Source organism: Fundulus heteroclitus, chromosome 21, assembly GCF_011125445.2.
Source record: "Fundulus heteroclitus isolate FHET01 chromosome 21, MU-UCD_Fhet_4.1, whole genome shotgun sequence".
In the NCBI taxonomy this organism is placed as follows: Eukaryota; Metazoa; Chordata; class Actinopteri; order Cyprinodontiformes; family Fundulidae; genus Fundulus; species Fundulus heteroclitus.
The window spans coordinates 36,126,274-36,143,242 of record NC_046381.1 but is presented as its reverse complement, the minus strand read 5'-3'; positions in this window follow the sequence as shown (position 1 = coordinate 36,143,242).

The following is a 16,969-nucleotide window of genomic DNA, read 5'->3' as shown; positions in this document are numbered from 1 at the left end:
CAGGGGTGTGAATACTTTTGCAGTGCTCTGTATATGCCAGGTAATAATGATAGACAAAAAAAGCTAAATGCACGACAGAACATGAATTGAGTGTAATCCGTGCACTTTTCTGTTAGGTTAAGCTGATAAAACAATATCATAGATCTAATTTATAGATAAAAAGAAGTAAAATGTAGCAATTAAAGTGTAGAATGACTGACTCGCAGGGCTTCTAAAACCCTAAAAATGTGTATTTTCTTAACGGTTGAGAGGGCGTCACATTAAAAGTGAGTCAGAGATATTATTTGAATGACTGTCCTATTATTTGATAAACTGCTTAAAGTTTCCCTCAAGTTAAAATATTCTAATATAATTTCCCCACAGGCTAATTACATCATAAATAATTAGGAGCCAGTCTGATACCAAGGCTATCATATTTGAATCAGAACATAATTGAAAGAAATGTTTGTGTCAAGTGTGTGCTTGTCTTAATGTGTTGGGTCACAGCAAAGAGAATGTGGAGTTTTACCACAGAAAAGAAAGAAATCTGTCTTAGTGACAGCGGAGTCTAAGAATCTGACAAAGTAACTGATGTAATGTCAGAGCATCAGCTAAAAGGGGTCATAAAAATGGGACATCCATGAGGAGTGTAGCTGATAATGAGACAAGATAATTTATAGGTTTCTAATAAAATCTTTGGGAGGTGGAATATATTCTGGTGTTCTTCATACATTCTGTTTAGCCTGCCACTAAGATGTCAATCGTGGCAAACTGGCTTACCTTAATGATGTTTTTAAAAGTGTGTCTAAATAAACAAATCAAAATATGCAACTTGTATTCAAACGGCATATTTTTCTGTTTTTACCTTAGTTAAAGGCATACTATGCAACATTTTTCAGTTAATTAATATGTTCCATAACGTTTTGGATGATTAAATGAGTCATTTCAGGTCAAACAAAAGTTTTCTCGGCCGCCCTGGTGGTCTGTGGGGGAAATACCGTACTTGCAATTGCAGGAGCCCTCGGCCCGCACACACAGGCTCAGAAGTCTCGTGCAACAACGCGAGAGTCGGTCTTGCTTTACGGCGAGAACTCCATGTGTTTTTGCCCTGCCATTCACTATATGCACGCGTGAAAGCAACAAAGAACCGCGTGTTAACCTCAAATAAACATGCAAGCATATCGAGTTTTATTATTATGGATGGATGAATGGATGGATTATTATTTTATTTTTTTTTTTTTTGAATGTTGGCGAGACGCTACCGCAGCGCTATCTTGGCGAGGCGGCCATCGCGGCCGCCTCGCCAAGATAGCGCTGCGGGAAGCCTGATGTTCATACTTTCACTGTGTTAGTCATTGCCACCAGCCGCCATATTGGTACTCCCTATTTTCCCCCAGTAACTAGGGAATATGTGCGCTACAGCGTCGAATAACGAGGATTTTCTCATGTTCAGGGGGGGCTTAAAACTTTTAAAATGTCAAATGCCATATGCTTTTATGTTATGTTCTAAAACTATCAAGTACTGGAAAAGTCATGTGCTGAAATATTTAGCATTTTATTAATTTAAATATATATATATATATATATATATATATATATATATATATATAAATAACAATATACACAAACATATATTTACATATATGTATACATATATATATGTATACATATATATATATATACATATATACATATACACATGATTATATATACATATATATATATATTTAATATGAATAACATGTAAAATATTTCAGCACCTAATATCCTAGTACTTGATAGTGTTAGTACATCCACTGACTGTAGAATTACCTGTGAAACGTTTTCACACAGCCAGAAAACTGCTTCTTGTTGCAACCAAATCCTATGGGATTCTGTGAGAGTAGGGAGTAGCAAGATGGCGGCCAGTGACTTCAGTTTTTCGGCAAAATCAGCATTCCAGTGTATTATATAGCTCAGTGGTGCAAACAAGGAAATTCTTCGTCTTATCAGATGAAACATAGGAGTGGAGAGAAGCATGGCTGCGGCACGTGTGACGTTGAATCAAACTACGGAGGAGCAACTCGTAGAATTGCCAAGTTTTGTTCTAGTTGGCCTTATATTTAATAGTGAGCATTGTCACTTCCGTCATTTTCTTCTTCTATTGTTTATGTTTGGCTTCCAGGTAGATGAGTCCGACAAGCGCCTTCTCTCTACAAAGCTGAGTCCAACGTGTTTTTTTTTTTGGACGTACAGTGTGAGCACTAAGATCGCATCAGAGCGTCGGGCCGTACAGTGTAAGAACAGATATCGTGAGCAGTGAACTTTTAAACCCTGCGGTTTTGTCATGCAGTTTTATCTGTATCTGAGTACGATTGAAAATATTGTACAGTGTAAGGCCGCCATTAGTGGAGTTCTGCAGAGCTTGACTGCATGCTAGTGAGGAGGTTTTGCCATTTGATTCAGGTATGTAGTGCAAGGGACACACTGACGTCTGGCTTTACAAGATGTTCAGCCCCAATCAAGACCCCTACCAGGTGGCCCGCTCCTCCTCCAGGCCCCGGACTCAGAGTGACAATCGGAGAACAGGGGTGTGAGAAAGACCCCGAGTCTGTCTCCGCCTCCTCAAATGTCGTGTTGTTGCATGTTGGTGTAATGTTTGTCTTTTCTTATGGAATATTTCCCTCTGTAATATGTTTCTGTTCATGTACAGCACTTTGAATTGTCTTGTTACTGAAAATGTGCTATTTAAACAAATTTGCCTTGCCTTCCTTAAGTTTGTCTTAATGTCATCCAGTGAGATAAAAAAATGCAGGTCACTGATTCCTAATTGCTGTTTTCATCTGCATTCATTAACTCTCACTAGCACCTTGAAAGTTGAAAACAAACGGTTCATCGCATTGTTCCATTACTCTCATAAACAAGCTGTGGACTTTATCTCGATTGGAGTCTTGAACTGCAATATAATATAATAATAATAAAGTACTGGTTAGAGATAATAGAAAGGCAAAAGTAGCTCAAACAACAACTTGATACAAGCAAGGTTTGCAGAATGCCATCTCTGAACACATAACATTTCACACATTGAATCACACTGACTACAGCAGACAAAGACCACACCAGCTGCCTAAGATCCAGAAACTGAGACTAAATTTCAAAATGACTAAAACAAAACAAAATTCCTGCTTGGTCCGATGAGTCTCAATTTCAGCCAATATCCAGCAACTTGGCACAGCCATTGGAGAGGAGTGGACCAACATCCCACAGGCCATAACTGACAACCTGATCAACTCTATGCGAATGAGATGGAGATGTGAGGCAAATGGTGGTCACACCAGATGCTGACTGGTTTTCTGAGTCCCCAGACCCCCATAAAACAAAGCTGCACTTTTCAGAGTGACCTTTTATTTTGGGCAGTCTAAGGCACACCCGTGCACTAATCATGGGGTCTAATCAGCATCTTGATATGGCACACCTGTAAGGTGGGATGGATTATCTTAGCAAAAGAGAAGTGCTCACTATCACAGATTTAGACTGGTTTGTGAACAATATTTAAAGGAAATGGTGATATTGTGTATGTGGAAAAAGTTTTAGGTCTTTAAGTTCATCTCATAGAAAATGGGAACAATACCAAAAGTGTTGCGTTTATATTTATGTTGAGTGTATATATCAGTTAGGCTTATGGACTTCCTCTATTAGACTTAACTAAGGGTGTTTTGACAGGCTTCATTCACTGCTTACCTGTGTGTCCTGTTTCTAACATTTCAAAACCCACCGTTCTATTCTGCTTGTCACATTAATAAGTCCCACAGCTTTCCATCTCCATTGAGACAGTAGTATGATAAACTCCATTTCATTTACCCGTCTGTGGTCTTAGTAAAGAATAGACTTATGTACCGATTGCTTGTGGGAAGAGTTTAACTTGAAGAACCACTTTGTATTCAAAAAGCAATCGTGGAACCTTTAAAAATTCAACCCGATGAAAATGCAGAGCTGTTGCAAATGTGTTGTCAATGAGTGTGTTTGTTTTTCGCCAATGAATGATTCACTTGGCTCATCAGTCAGAGAGAAGCAGCTGTGAGTAGGATCAGGGAGGGGAGCTGAGTTTGGGAGGCAAACTGAGCTGTGTGAGGCGGCACCATCATCGGTCCCTTTGGGTGTTTTTGATGCTGCTGCTGACACAGTGTAATTTGTTTCCTTTCTGTTGTTTCATTTTGTCATCCATCTAATCAAGTCGCTGCGCTCATGTGTTATCTTCCCCATGCGGACACATAATTGGTTTGCAAGGTGGCTTTTTGTTTGCAACAGTCGTGCAGCATATGGAGGAGATTAATCGGAAATGTCCTAAAAAAAATTGTTTTTAAAACTGCTGCAGGGCAGTGGCGTTAAATGGTTGTTGCATTCGGAGAGTTGAATTAGACAGAATTAAACTGTAGTTTTCCTTTTGGATTTAGATCATAGCTGTTTAGCTGTTCAACACTGTCAAGTTGCTCCAAAAATTCACAAAACAAGAAATTTTGCATGTGTGGCTTTATAAAACCAGAAACCGTCTCAAACATAATCAGTTACAAATGTTTTTCTGTAGTTAAGAAACCAAACACAATCAATTTCTCAACTAAAATCCCAACTGACTAACTTGATATTTTGCCATTCAGAATAAACTCCATGGTATGCCCTGCCTAAATATATTATTGTGTAATAAGATGTTTAATATTACCCACAAATTATGGTAAATGTTCATGAAACGGAGCAGAAATACTTCACAGAAACAATACAGCCACAGCCTTGCAAGACAATCTGCTGGGGCACAATAGTCAAACAATCAATTTAATTAATTAATACATTTTAGAATCAATGAACAGTCTTTGAATATGCCAAGCTATTTCCATCCATTCATCTATTGTATTCTGCTGATCAAAGACTGGGTCATAGTGTCAGGGTTTGTGGATTGGAACCTGAATTCAGCCACACACAGAGCCACATTTAACTGAGTTTATTGAAAACAGGAGGAGTTGTGGAGAAGGAGACCAGAGGATTGTACCAGACAGCAGCAGAGGGATGATCATGGCTGGAGCTGCCATATGCAGCGGAGCTGGAGCAGGCGGATGTGAAGGAGTACAGGCAGGAGGATAAAGGTCAAGGGACAAAGGGCAAAGGAGGACTGAGGGAAGAATGAAGGAAGGCGAGAAGACGTTCCAGCAAGAATGAGCAGTCTGGGGGGGGGTAAGAAGGGAGGGTGGTAGGTGGAATGAGTCCGGCTTAATTGGTGGCAGCAGGTGACAGTGATCAGGCGTGGAAAAGTCTACAAAGTTTTCCAGGGTGAGGCAGGCAAAAACTAGACCCTGTCACATAGGGGTAACAGGTCCAAGAGGACAAACTTGGCTTGAGCCTGGCCAATCTCCAGAGGAAGTTCATTTAATTTAATTTCAATTCAATCAATTTCAATTTTATTAATATTTCACAACATATGTCATCTCAAGGCTCTTTACAAAGTCAATTCAGGTTTCCTATTTGAGGAAAACCAGCAGATTGCATCGAGTCGATGACAATGGACAATTGTCTGCACTGTCGTTGGCTTTGCAGCAATCCCTCATACTGAGCATGCATGAAGCGATGGTGGAGAAGAAGAAGTACACAGAATTACACATTGATCTAGGAATACTTTTTTTATGTTAGAGAAGGTAATGGCAGATGATCTGCCCCCCAGAATGGCATCACAGCTAAACAGAACGCCAGTCCAGATGCGCTTACTATGAAAAAATAAATAACAACAATTAATGTGAAATTGGAGAACAGTAGGCAAACTCATCAGAGTAACAGAAATAGATCTTAGTGTCCTCCAGCAGCCTAAGCCTTTAGCAGCATAACTATAGAGATAGCTCAGGGTAACATGAGCCACTCTAACTATAAGCTTTGTCAAAAAGGAAAGTTTTAAGCCTAGTCTTAAAAGTAGAAAATGTGTCTGCAACACAGGACGATGTTGAGAGGCCTGTAGTGCAGAGTGATGTCTGGGGGCCTGCCCGGGGCCCGGTAGTCTGGCGGTGGCTGTGAAGCAAAGTCTTGGAGGTTGGCGGTGGCGAAAGACATGCAGGAATCTTGGAGGCACCAAGCCTGAAGGCCGATGATGATGATGATGATGATGACTACTGACACAGGAATGTGAATGACGGTGATGAAGATACCTGAACCAGCAGTGAAGATGATGAGGACTATGCTATTAATAACTGAGCCAACTGTGTAGATGAAGATAATGACTGAGCTTGGAGTTTAGGTCATGATGGAGATACTGAAAGGGCTCTGAGTATTAGATTCAAAGGTGACCTGGTTCTGAAGCTATGAGATGACAATGTCTTGCCTGGTATCCTTGGTTGGCTTTGCCCTCTCTGGCTAAGCCTGTGCCAGTGAAAATTGAGCCAGACGCCCCTGTTCAGGTCTCCCTGACGTGAAGAAGCCTTTGTACCAGAATGACAAGACTCTATTGCTTAACTTTTATTCTCAAGGATTTTTTTCAGCTCTGTAAACTGAAATGTATGTGTGTCACTGAAACACTGTTCAGGTCAGGAGAGGAAAGTGCTCTATCTGAACTTTTACCATTGGAAAGCTGTTACTTTACCTCGCCACAGGTTTCAGAGAGAGGAGGAAGAGCAAAGATTGTCTACAAAATAGTGACAAATGTAAACAGCATCTTCCACAGCCTTCAGTTTCCAGCTTTGAACTAACCTCGGTTACGGTGAGTTGTACAAACCTGGTTTTCTGCACTGATATTCAACCACCAAAAAAAAAATAAATAAAAATAAAAAATCAATAAGAACTTCATGACTAATTACCCAGGCTTTCAAACTGGCCGAACTATGATCATGTTCTCAGTATGGGAGATTTTATTATTCACATGTATTCCCCAGATAACCTCAAGTACAGGACTTTTGCAGCCTCTTGACTCCTTTAACTTGGTACAGCCAGTAACTGGCTCCAAACACAAGGACAGACACACATTGGATCTGGTTTCATATGCTCTGCCTGTGTCTAATGTGGAAATCTGTGACTTTAGATTTGCAGATCCTATGTTTCTGTTTATTTGATGTTGATTTAAAATAAACTCTGCTTAAATCTTTTGACAATGCTTGATGCTGTCAGATTTTCAATCCTTCATCTGCCATTCAACTATCTGTGGTTTTTGATCAGCCCTGTTTCCTGCCTGACTTTTCCTTCTACTTATGTAGAGGTGTTTATTTCTTGGTTTGATGCTTCTTGTCAAATCATGCTGGATACTCTGGTTCCATTAAAAACAAAGCATTTTACATCTAAACCTGAGCCTTGGTTTAATTAGACAACTTATGCTGTTAGAAGGGAATGTCACCAAGCGGAACAGAGGTGGGGAAAAAAGGGCAAACTGCAGATGTCACATCACATTGTAAACGAGTGCTGACATCAATATAAGAAACTCTTTAAAAAGGCTAAAAGGACATTTTGAAAATATTGTGCCATCCAACAGACATAACGCTCATGTGTTATTCAACTCAACCGAGTCTTTGCTCAACCCTCCTAAAAACCCTTGATTGGAAGCCTCTCCTGATATGTGTAATAATTTATTAACTTTTTTTATTGAAAGGGTTGCCACCATAAGGGCTCTTATTACATCTCATTACGCTGACCTATCTGTCTCAGCCCCTCGTTCCGCTGTCTTAATCAGTTTGAGCTTGTTACTCTCTGTTTTAGAGGATGTGGGAGGCATCTTATACCATCAGGCTCCCCAAATGATTCTTTTCCTCCACGATTTGCATCCATAATGCAGGTCATCAAGGTCAATCCTACCATTTTCAGATTTTAAATTGTGGTCTGTGAGGTTACACGCTTTAGCCTATTCGTGATTCAACTTTTCCACACATTTATGACTAACCTGTCTGCTTTGTTTCTTGGTCTGCATGATGCTGTGTGTTTCTAAACAAACCTTGGTTACTGTCATTTTGAATTCCACTTGCTGTTAGCTCACAAATATACTAATTTGCCAAGAAATATTTCACAAAGATCTGCTATATTATTCCTGTATGAGAGTTGCAACACTGGCATCAACCATGAGCCACTTTGCTCGATTTAAATTTGTTATTTTGTGCCGAGTTTGCTGATCTCTCTCAAAAACAGTGTGCAAAGGGACCAAAACAGAGCATGAGCAATTTGGAGAAATTGTCTCTTCTTCTGACTTGGTTTCAGTAAAACACAACCTGATTCTCATCATCTTTGGCAAATGATCAGAATCCAAGCACAGCGCTTATTAACCTTCACCAGTGGTTCCTGAGGGAGGTTTTATGCTTTCTAATTTCATCCACTGAGGAAATCCTTGAATTCTGCATCAGCCCCTTCATAAGGAGCCATTAGTCAGCAAAGAAAATCGAAGGGCTAAAGTTTTCTTGGAGTACAACAATGCTATTTAGCTGCTTGGATTTATTTATCAGTAAGGTACAGTGCAAAAAATCATGACAATGAGGGTCAATGGCTGAAATTAGATGGTATTATTGAAATATTTATATTTCAAAACAGCATCTATCCATACTGTCCATAATGTTTTTCATTTTATGAAGTGTCCTTCTTTGTAAAATAATCTCCAGAGGTTCTAGACGTGTCCCCAGAACAGAACCAGCCTTCTTTATAAGCTTGTTTAGCTTTTGTGAATTACAGGACAAGTACACATCCAATGAATCCCACACTACAGTATTCAGATGGTTTACTTACCTCAGAATAGTGGTGGTGACAAGCTCTGAGATGCATGAAGTAACATCACTTTAAAAATCCTTAAAGGTTTACACTCATACTTTAAATTGGGTTTGTCACGGAACATGTAGTCAGTGTAGTAACATCAACAAAGGCTTAACATAGAAATGCTTCTCAAGGACCGGGATGAAAATTTAGAATCTGCGTTTTGGATCAACAAAGGCAATCCATAAAAATTTTACTGAAGCAGGTGAAAAGAAGAATAAAGTACTCAATGCAAGAGAAAATAAAAGCATCAATACTTATTTTCTACTCAACACTATAAATTATAGCCCTCGGTTTCCCAAGGTTTCTTACCTGAAAGAAGGAAGGCCAGCAAGATTCTTCACATAACAAGCTGACAGAATGAGAATGCATCCAACAGGTCTTGATGTTTCATAAAATCTACTTAATTTTCTCATGGTTAAACCTATGAAACAAGTTTTTTTCTTTTTCTTTTTTTTTTTAAACACCAGCATACATGACAAGAGAGGAAATAAAGTGATGGCCATCTTAACAAATGCAAAATTGACTTACTCTATATTCCCACCTGGGAAGGCCAAAGGTAGTTAGCTACATCACAGGTAAAAACAACAACATAAAAACAAAACAGTAAGGCAATATAAATGAAAAGAAGGCCTTGAATGCAACAGACCATGACTGCTACATCTACATCATGTATGTCCCAGGACCTTTCACAAACAGGCCTTCATTTCTCCATGTTTAGACCCAAGGAAAAAACCTTATTAGATACACCTACATGTTGGGGACAGTGGCTTTACCTATTAAGACAACTATGCTTGGACCTATATGTTCAAATTAAATGTTCACTTTGAGCAAAGTATCTAAGATTGGGGTCTTTGGTATATGGTTAAAAAACTATCAACATTGCTCCACTGAATACCGAAACAAAGATTTCTAAATGAGTGTTCCAATGGATGATATTACATCAACTTTGATATCTTTTCAATAACTTTAAAATGTCTCACTCATTTGCTAATATTTGGCCTAACAACAGTAAATCCTTCCATATCGAATTGTTTTCATTGTGTCTAACATTAAAATGTAGCTTTAGCTGAACCCAAGTTTCCTAACTTAACAACTGATCTGTACGAACCTCAATAATTTTGTAACTGCCACAAGCTTTCGCGGTAATAAATCAACTCTGATGTCAAACTGAATTATTCCTTTCCCCTTCTTAACTTTCTGACTAATAATAGGACAAGGATGACAATAAATAACAGCGGACTGACACCTCATTCCATTTTCCATCTCCAAAGCCTTCAGCATTATTCTGACATACACAAAAGCATAGCATCCACATCAATCTCATGCAGACACAGATGCTGCTCAACACATTCCACCTGCCTCGCCATGTCTGCCAAATTAATCTGAGCGAGGAGATGAGTTTGGGATGAATTCATCTCTGCTGGATGAGAGAGCTGCTCCCATATGTTGGGCCTGCTGGGAACCTGAGAACCGTATCCTTATTTCCCCTGAGGTGCCCGTCGATGTAACCCAGACCGAAGCATGGAGACACTAAATGGAGTTGAGATAGGACAGTGTTATCCGTACAGAGTGCTGAGAGCACACACACACACACATGAAGAGGTTCAAATCCTTAATGTGACCTACTTCTCCTTATGTTACCTGGTGTTATGATCGCTTCTTATCTTCTGTCTGTGAGGCAGCCAAGCGTCCAGGGTAAACTATTCTGCTGTATTTGTCGCCTTGAATTTAAATCAGTACAGAGGTAGAACAAAGTGTAATGCACTTGAGCAGCAGATAGGGAAGAAATATGAAGCCTGAAACCGGTGAAATGTTTAACATTCTTATAAAATAATATTCCCCTGTAAGGTCTAAGCAAAATAAGTCATGATACTCACATGAAGATAAAACTATGAATAAAAGATTTCTAAAAACTCATTTTTTGGTGTCATAGTTATGGCAGGTAGGCGCAAGTTCATGACTTGTAGTGTTGCAGTTCTCCAATTTTGCACACTTGCAAAATATAAGATACGTTTATAAGGTCCGGTGGTCTCCTGTCAAAGCAACGTAATCCACGTGAAATTCATAGCTACAACTTTTTCATCAGAATGATCAACATTTCAAAAATAATGCATCCACAGAATGTCTAGAGTGGTGCAGAATAAAAGTATTATATGATTTTATAAATTTTGATGTGTCCAAGCAAATTAAAATATTAGTAAAAGACTGCAGAAGTAAACAAATGGAGGTTTTAAATGAAGGTTGTTAAGTTCTTCTTATTAAGACATTGGGCTGATTTAAATAAATTCCCCATGACCATCCTGAGCAATAGAAACAGCTGCATTTAAATTCCCCAGGCTTGCTTTTACCCAGGTAAAACAAATCCTGGGGCACTCAGTGGAAAAGGGGTCTGACATACATCGCTGTTAAATACACAAATGTATCTTCTGATGTAAACTCGTTAATTTGGACAGCCCTGTTTTAAATGTTTTGTTATTGTTTTTTTGGCCATGTCTGCTTTTGTTATTTTTATGTGTCTCCTGCAGCGTTCACATAGTGCCATGTTATTCAACCACCCAGTTTCTCAGTCATGCTTCTCCCAAAGCTGTCTGTTAATTACACACTGGTTCCTAACTCCAGCAATCAATCTACCTCATCATTAAAGCTCCCTGTTTTCAGGAACTCCTTGCCGGATTTGTCTGCTGTAAATTGTCATGATCCATTGTTCCTGGTTTCCCCCTATGGTTCTGTTTCAATGTTTTTGCTTTTTGTTCCTGGTAATTATCCAGACTCCTCCCACCAGCATTTGGGTCCTTTAAATCAACAAAGCATGACGGGCGACTGAGTCAGAACCACAAAACCAGCTGGTCTTAATGGGAGTTTCTTGTATGCATTGGTTAAAAAAAAGACAAACACTAAACTTGCTACAGGGTCATTCGAGGTTATGTTGACCCCATGCCCTGACTTGAAGGCCCCGAAAATGACAGGCAGGGGAGCATCTGAAATGGATCACAGAGCAGCAAAGGAAGTTCCATTGGGTAGATTATCCATCTTTTTCATATCATCATTTTAATGGTAACATGTAAGAGGGAAATGTGCATATAATGTAACACAAAGACAACGCATTCAGTGTTATCATTAGAATGAATGTATGTGCAGAGTTGTCAGCATGGACCCAGGCAAAGCTCTGGAGGGAAGCAGGCGATGTAATTAAATTAAAAACTTTTATTAAATCACACAACACATTACAGGAGGCCAGAAACAGAATTCAAAAGATGGAAAGCGCAATATGGCAAAAGCTTGGTCTAACGAAAGGACAATAAAAAAACCTGAGACAATGTGTACACCAGAGGAGGCAAGGATTAACCAAAGCCGGGTGTGGGAGTTAGTAAGCTGAAGTGTTCAGGGAGCAGAAAGCAAAACCAGCTGAGGAACACAACTGTGAATGCAAAACCTTGAAGCAAGAACAAATAGCTACAAAAGCAAGATAAATATTACTTTACCAAGAAACTGTGAAAGACAAAGTCATGAAAAAAAACAACAACATGTGACCAAAAACCTCAAAACCCACATATAACCACACTGTGCTACTTCCTTAAAAATGTTCAGTCAAGCTTTTAAAGCAGGTTGTAAGATCAGACATTCTTTGGACGGAACCTTTTACAATATTCAGCTAGTTCAGGTATGCATTCATTGGCAGAAGTTCAACGCATGAGATCAACCTGAAAATGATTCAAGGCAACTTAATGTCAGCAGGATAAAAAGGAAAATGTAATCACTAATGTCCGGGCGCTAGATACTACTGAACTGTAATGCTTAGCAAGATTAGAACCTGAAATTCAAGCCGGACACAGAGTTGAGCTTTGAAGGTTTATTTTAAAAATATAAACAATTATACAAAAACAGACGAGGGCAGCAAAATGTCCAGAGTGGAGCAGGCTGCTCACAGCAGGAGATGACAGGCAGACAAGAACAAAGGTTTAGGCTGGAGTCGTGGTCAAAACAGTCCAAGGTCGTGTTTAGAATCAGAGCCGGTGAGGTGTCCAGCAAAGGCAAGGCAAACAGGGAAAGTCCAACAACTTAATCAAGGTAAAAAAAAAAAAAAACAGGCAGTCAGACAAGGACCGCTGGAAGGTTTACTCACACAATGGCTTTCTGACGATCTGGCAGTGAGTGACTGTGGGAGGCAGGAATAAATAAGCAGTGTCCCAGGTGAAATGACTTGAACCTAATTAACAGCAGCAGGTGAACTAAATGAGGTAAACTGGCAGGAGCCATGGTAGATGGTGCAGACTGAGATAAACGTGAATGAAGCTTAATAGAAATACAAGGACAAAATCTGACTGAGAACAAAAATACAAAACTCCAAAGAGAAATGAATGTATTTAAAGAAAGAATTAATTTAAAGACAAAAATGAAATCTAAGAAATCTAACATTAAGAAGTGAACCTTATGGCAAAACCCTGATGACAAAACTAATAAGTGAATGTGTCAAGTCCTAATACAACAAAAATCACAAGAAAAACATGAATATAAATCAAAACCATAACCAGACGCCTCCATATCATGACACTGAACAGCTTTTCTGGTCTTGGTGACTCTTTGTCTCTCAAAGACTCGAATGTTTTAGTGGCAGAACAGGGATACACATGTACTGTATATCTTTAAGTAGTGATCACACTGTGCAACAAGTATGGAATAAATTGAGATTGCACCGCATAATCGGGGGGTGGGGGGGAGGGGTGGGGTCGTGGCCGAGTGGTTAGAGTGGTTAGAGCAGCGAGCTTGTACTCAGAGAAGGATGCAAGTACCCGGTTCGATCCCCAGTGCAGGCACTCTGGGTCCCTGAGCAAGACCCTTAACCCCAGATTGCTCCCCAGGCGCCGCACAGTGACAGCCCACTGCTCCCCAAGGGGATGGGTTAAGATGCAGAAGTGAATTTCTCCATTGTGAGATCAATAAAGTTCAATTATTATTATTATTATTATTATTATTATTATTATTATTATTATTTTATTAATCTACTTTCAGCAGTTATCACCGGCTATTGTAACCGTAAACTGCAGAAAATACGGGCAGAGTTGCTCTCTCTGCCTTTACTCCCTAGGCTCCTTTTTTACCATAATTGTACAGAAAACCACAATTAAACTTACAGATTTAAAAAAATTGTCTGCCGCTTTTTTATGTAAAGCTCCAGTACTTTAAAAGGTGCAGCTCATTTTTACATCTGCACAAACTCCTGATGGTTGGCGTATAAACTTTTCACTTATATCATTTGTTATGTTAAGAACCTGATGAAAATTAGAACGAGATTTGTCAGTATAATAAAACAGACGCAGTGGTTTTAGCTACGGCTGTGTTATGTTTTGGCAAACACGGGAAATAAAGCAGCCGCACCGCGCCTCATATGTCATACTCTGGATATGCTGCGTCTGGATATGATCAGCTTCTTTTGCTACGGTAAAGCAATATGACAGAGCATGGGATACATCACACATGCATTTATATCCCCCAAAATTGTCTAGAAGTGACCATGTCTTTTAGTCTTAGTCTTTATACGAGCAATGTTGCAGCAAAAAAGGATTTTGATGAAAGAGCCATATTTCAATTAATTCACAGCTAGCTCAAAAAAAGGACCTTGGACCTAACTTTAAAGCTTTTAAACATCAAACAAATTCTTAGCCTCAACTCTGACCACAGGAGCGCAGATGTCCATATACAGTATGACTTTCCCTGCAGACTTTCATAACTCATAACATAATAATTCCCCAACTGTGATTAAGGGAAAAGATTACATTTAGATATACATCTCAGCACAGACTAAACACAGGCTACAGATTTTTCAAGTAAATATTATGGCACAGCTGGAGCAGGCTAATTCTTTTCATGAATAACTGAAATCGCTGTATAATTGTGCACAAACCTCCTCTGATATCTTACCCTGCTTACCGCATATCCTGCAATGTCATATGAAAATCAGATACAGCCCTAATTTCTGATCGCAATCTAATAGACAGGAAATTAGATGCGTGAGATTGGAGCCAAACTAAGCAAGAAGCCAGTCTCTTTAAAGTTAAAGTCCCACAGGCCCTGTTCGGGTGCCTGCGTCTGCAGTCTGTAGGTTGGAAAAGGAAAACACAAGTGCCAGAGATGCAGCTACGTACAGAAACGGAGGGACTCAAACTCGTTCACACACACACTGGCGCAAAGGCCAGGAGGATGATGAATGATGCTTGCGCTTGGAAGGTTGCACTTCATTAAGGAGGAGGAAAAACTCAGCGCCAAGCTCAGTGGTCTGTTTATTCTTTCTGGGCTCCAACGAGCCAGCCAAGACACCGGGAAACAATGCTCGGTATCAGTCGGTGGCCGCTAACGCACTTTTAGCCTCCCTTCAATGTATTCCGTATCATCCACACAGGTCTACGAAAGTTAACCAGTCAGCATCAGTATGATGGATCACCCATCCGGACTGGAAGTCAAGCTAGGTCTAACGTTCCCTCCTATGTCCCATGTTTATTATTACACCCTAGGACGAGTCATCTGTCAGCGGGCCGGCCTCGGGCTGCGTTACTGATACAGCAATGTTTCATTACAGGCATCAGGACTTATGCTGATTATTAATGCTTTTGTCTGAAAGCTTTGCAGCAACTGTTTATGGAGCCACATGTCAGCATGTCAACAGCAAAAATATACCAACTTTCTCAGGGAGTCATTCTGCAGTCATTGTGAGTCTTGAGCTGATAAAATGGCAAAGCAAACCCATTTGCTAGCGATCGCCATAACAGTTTGCAAAGTGCTCATTTACACTCGCAATACCAGCTTGTGATACCTGAAATAAAGAAGAAAAAAACGTGTCTCTCAATGGCTGGACCAAATGTAGGGTAATATAGGCAAACTTCTTCATCCCCTTGACATTTTGACATGTTACAACTACAAATTCAAACACATTTTATTTTAAATTTCTCTTATTGTCACAATCCTTGACCTGGCTCAAGGATTATGACAAAAAGTGGAAAAGGACACCTATCCTTCCGTTTTTCCATCCATTTTTCAACATACTTGTACATGTTGGGGTCGTGAGGGGTGCTGGTGCCTATCTCCAGCTGTCAATGGGCGAGAGGCGGGGTACACCCTGGACTGGTCACCAGTCCATCGCAAGGCGGAAAAGGACACAAAAAAACAATTTCATAATTATATGTTTAAAGAAAATAACAAAACCAGTGTGTAGAGTCAGTAAAAATCAGTCATGCCAATGTGAATGAGTGGAAAATGTTGAATGTAAATGTTGATTGTTAAACTAAACAAACCAAACTATATCAAACCAACCAAGTCAAACCAAATCCAGCCAAAGTAATTTAAGCCAAACCCTGGATAAATCTCTCTGGCAAAAGAGAGGGAGGAGAAATCAACACGTTTACCTTCTCTGGTGCTGCACAACACCTAAAACAGGCTTCACACTGATTACGTTCCTTGTGCTCTCTGCAAAATGAACAGAGCAGCAATCCAAACTAGATCCTTTCATGCATCTAGACAGCTCCCCCCCCCCCCCCCCCCCCCCCACACACTCCCTCTTTATTTTCAAATATTACTGGATCTACTTTGCCCTTCCTGCCTCTGACTTCCTGTCTGGCTCATCTGGTTTTTAGAAACTGACGCATTTTGCTCCGTCATCCGTCACAAATGAACTCAATCCGTATTTCCAACTGACAACGGAGGAGGGTCCTCTGTCATGCTGTAGTGCCACTGTGCTACTGAGAAATGGCCCATTGACTAGAATGGCTTTTATTTGCGACGTAACGGAGAACGCATGGATTAAGGAGCCGATGCCAATGGATCCATTCCTGCAACAACTCAAATAAACCGTCAAAAATTGTAGAGTGGAAGGATAAGGATACATGTTTTGTAATAAAAATAAAGATTTGATTGTTCTGTGAACAGCACTCTTTAGTTCTTGCAACCAATTCTCAATTAGATTTAGGTCCGGACTTTGACTGGACCATTCTATCAAATTAATATGCTTTGATGTCATCCTCATGCTGGAAGGTAAATGCCCACCCCAGTCTTACGTCTTTTGCAGCCTCTAAGTAGTTTTCTTCCAACATTGCCCTGTTTTTAGCTCTCCTGCAACTCTGGACAGCTGCTGATGTGAAGCATTGCATGATACTGCCACTACCACGTTACACCACAAAGGTGGTGTAACATGGTACAGGTGTTCAGGGCTATGTGCAGTGTTCGTTTTCCTCCACACATACGGTTTGCCCATATAGATGAGAAAGTT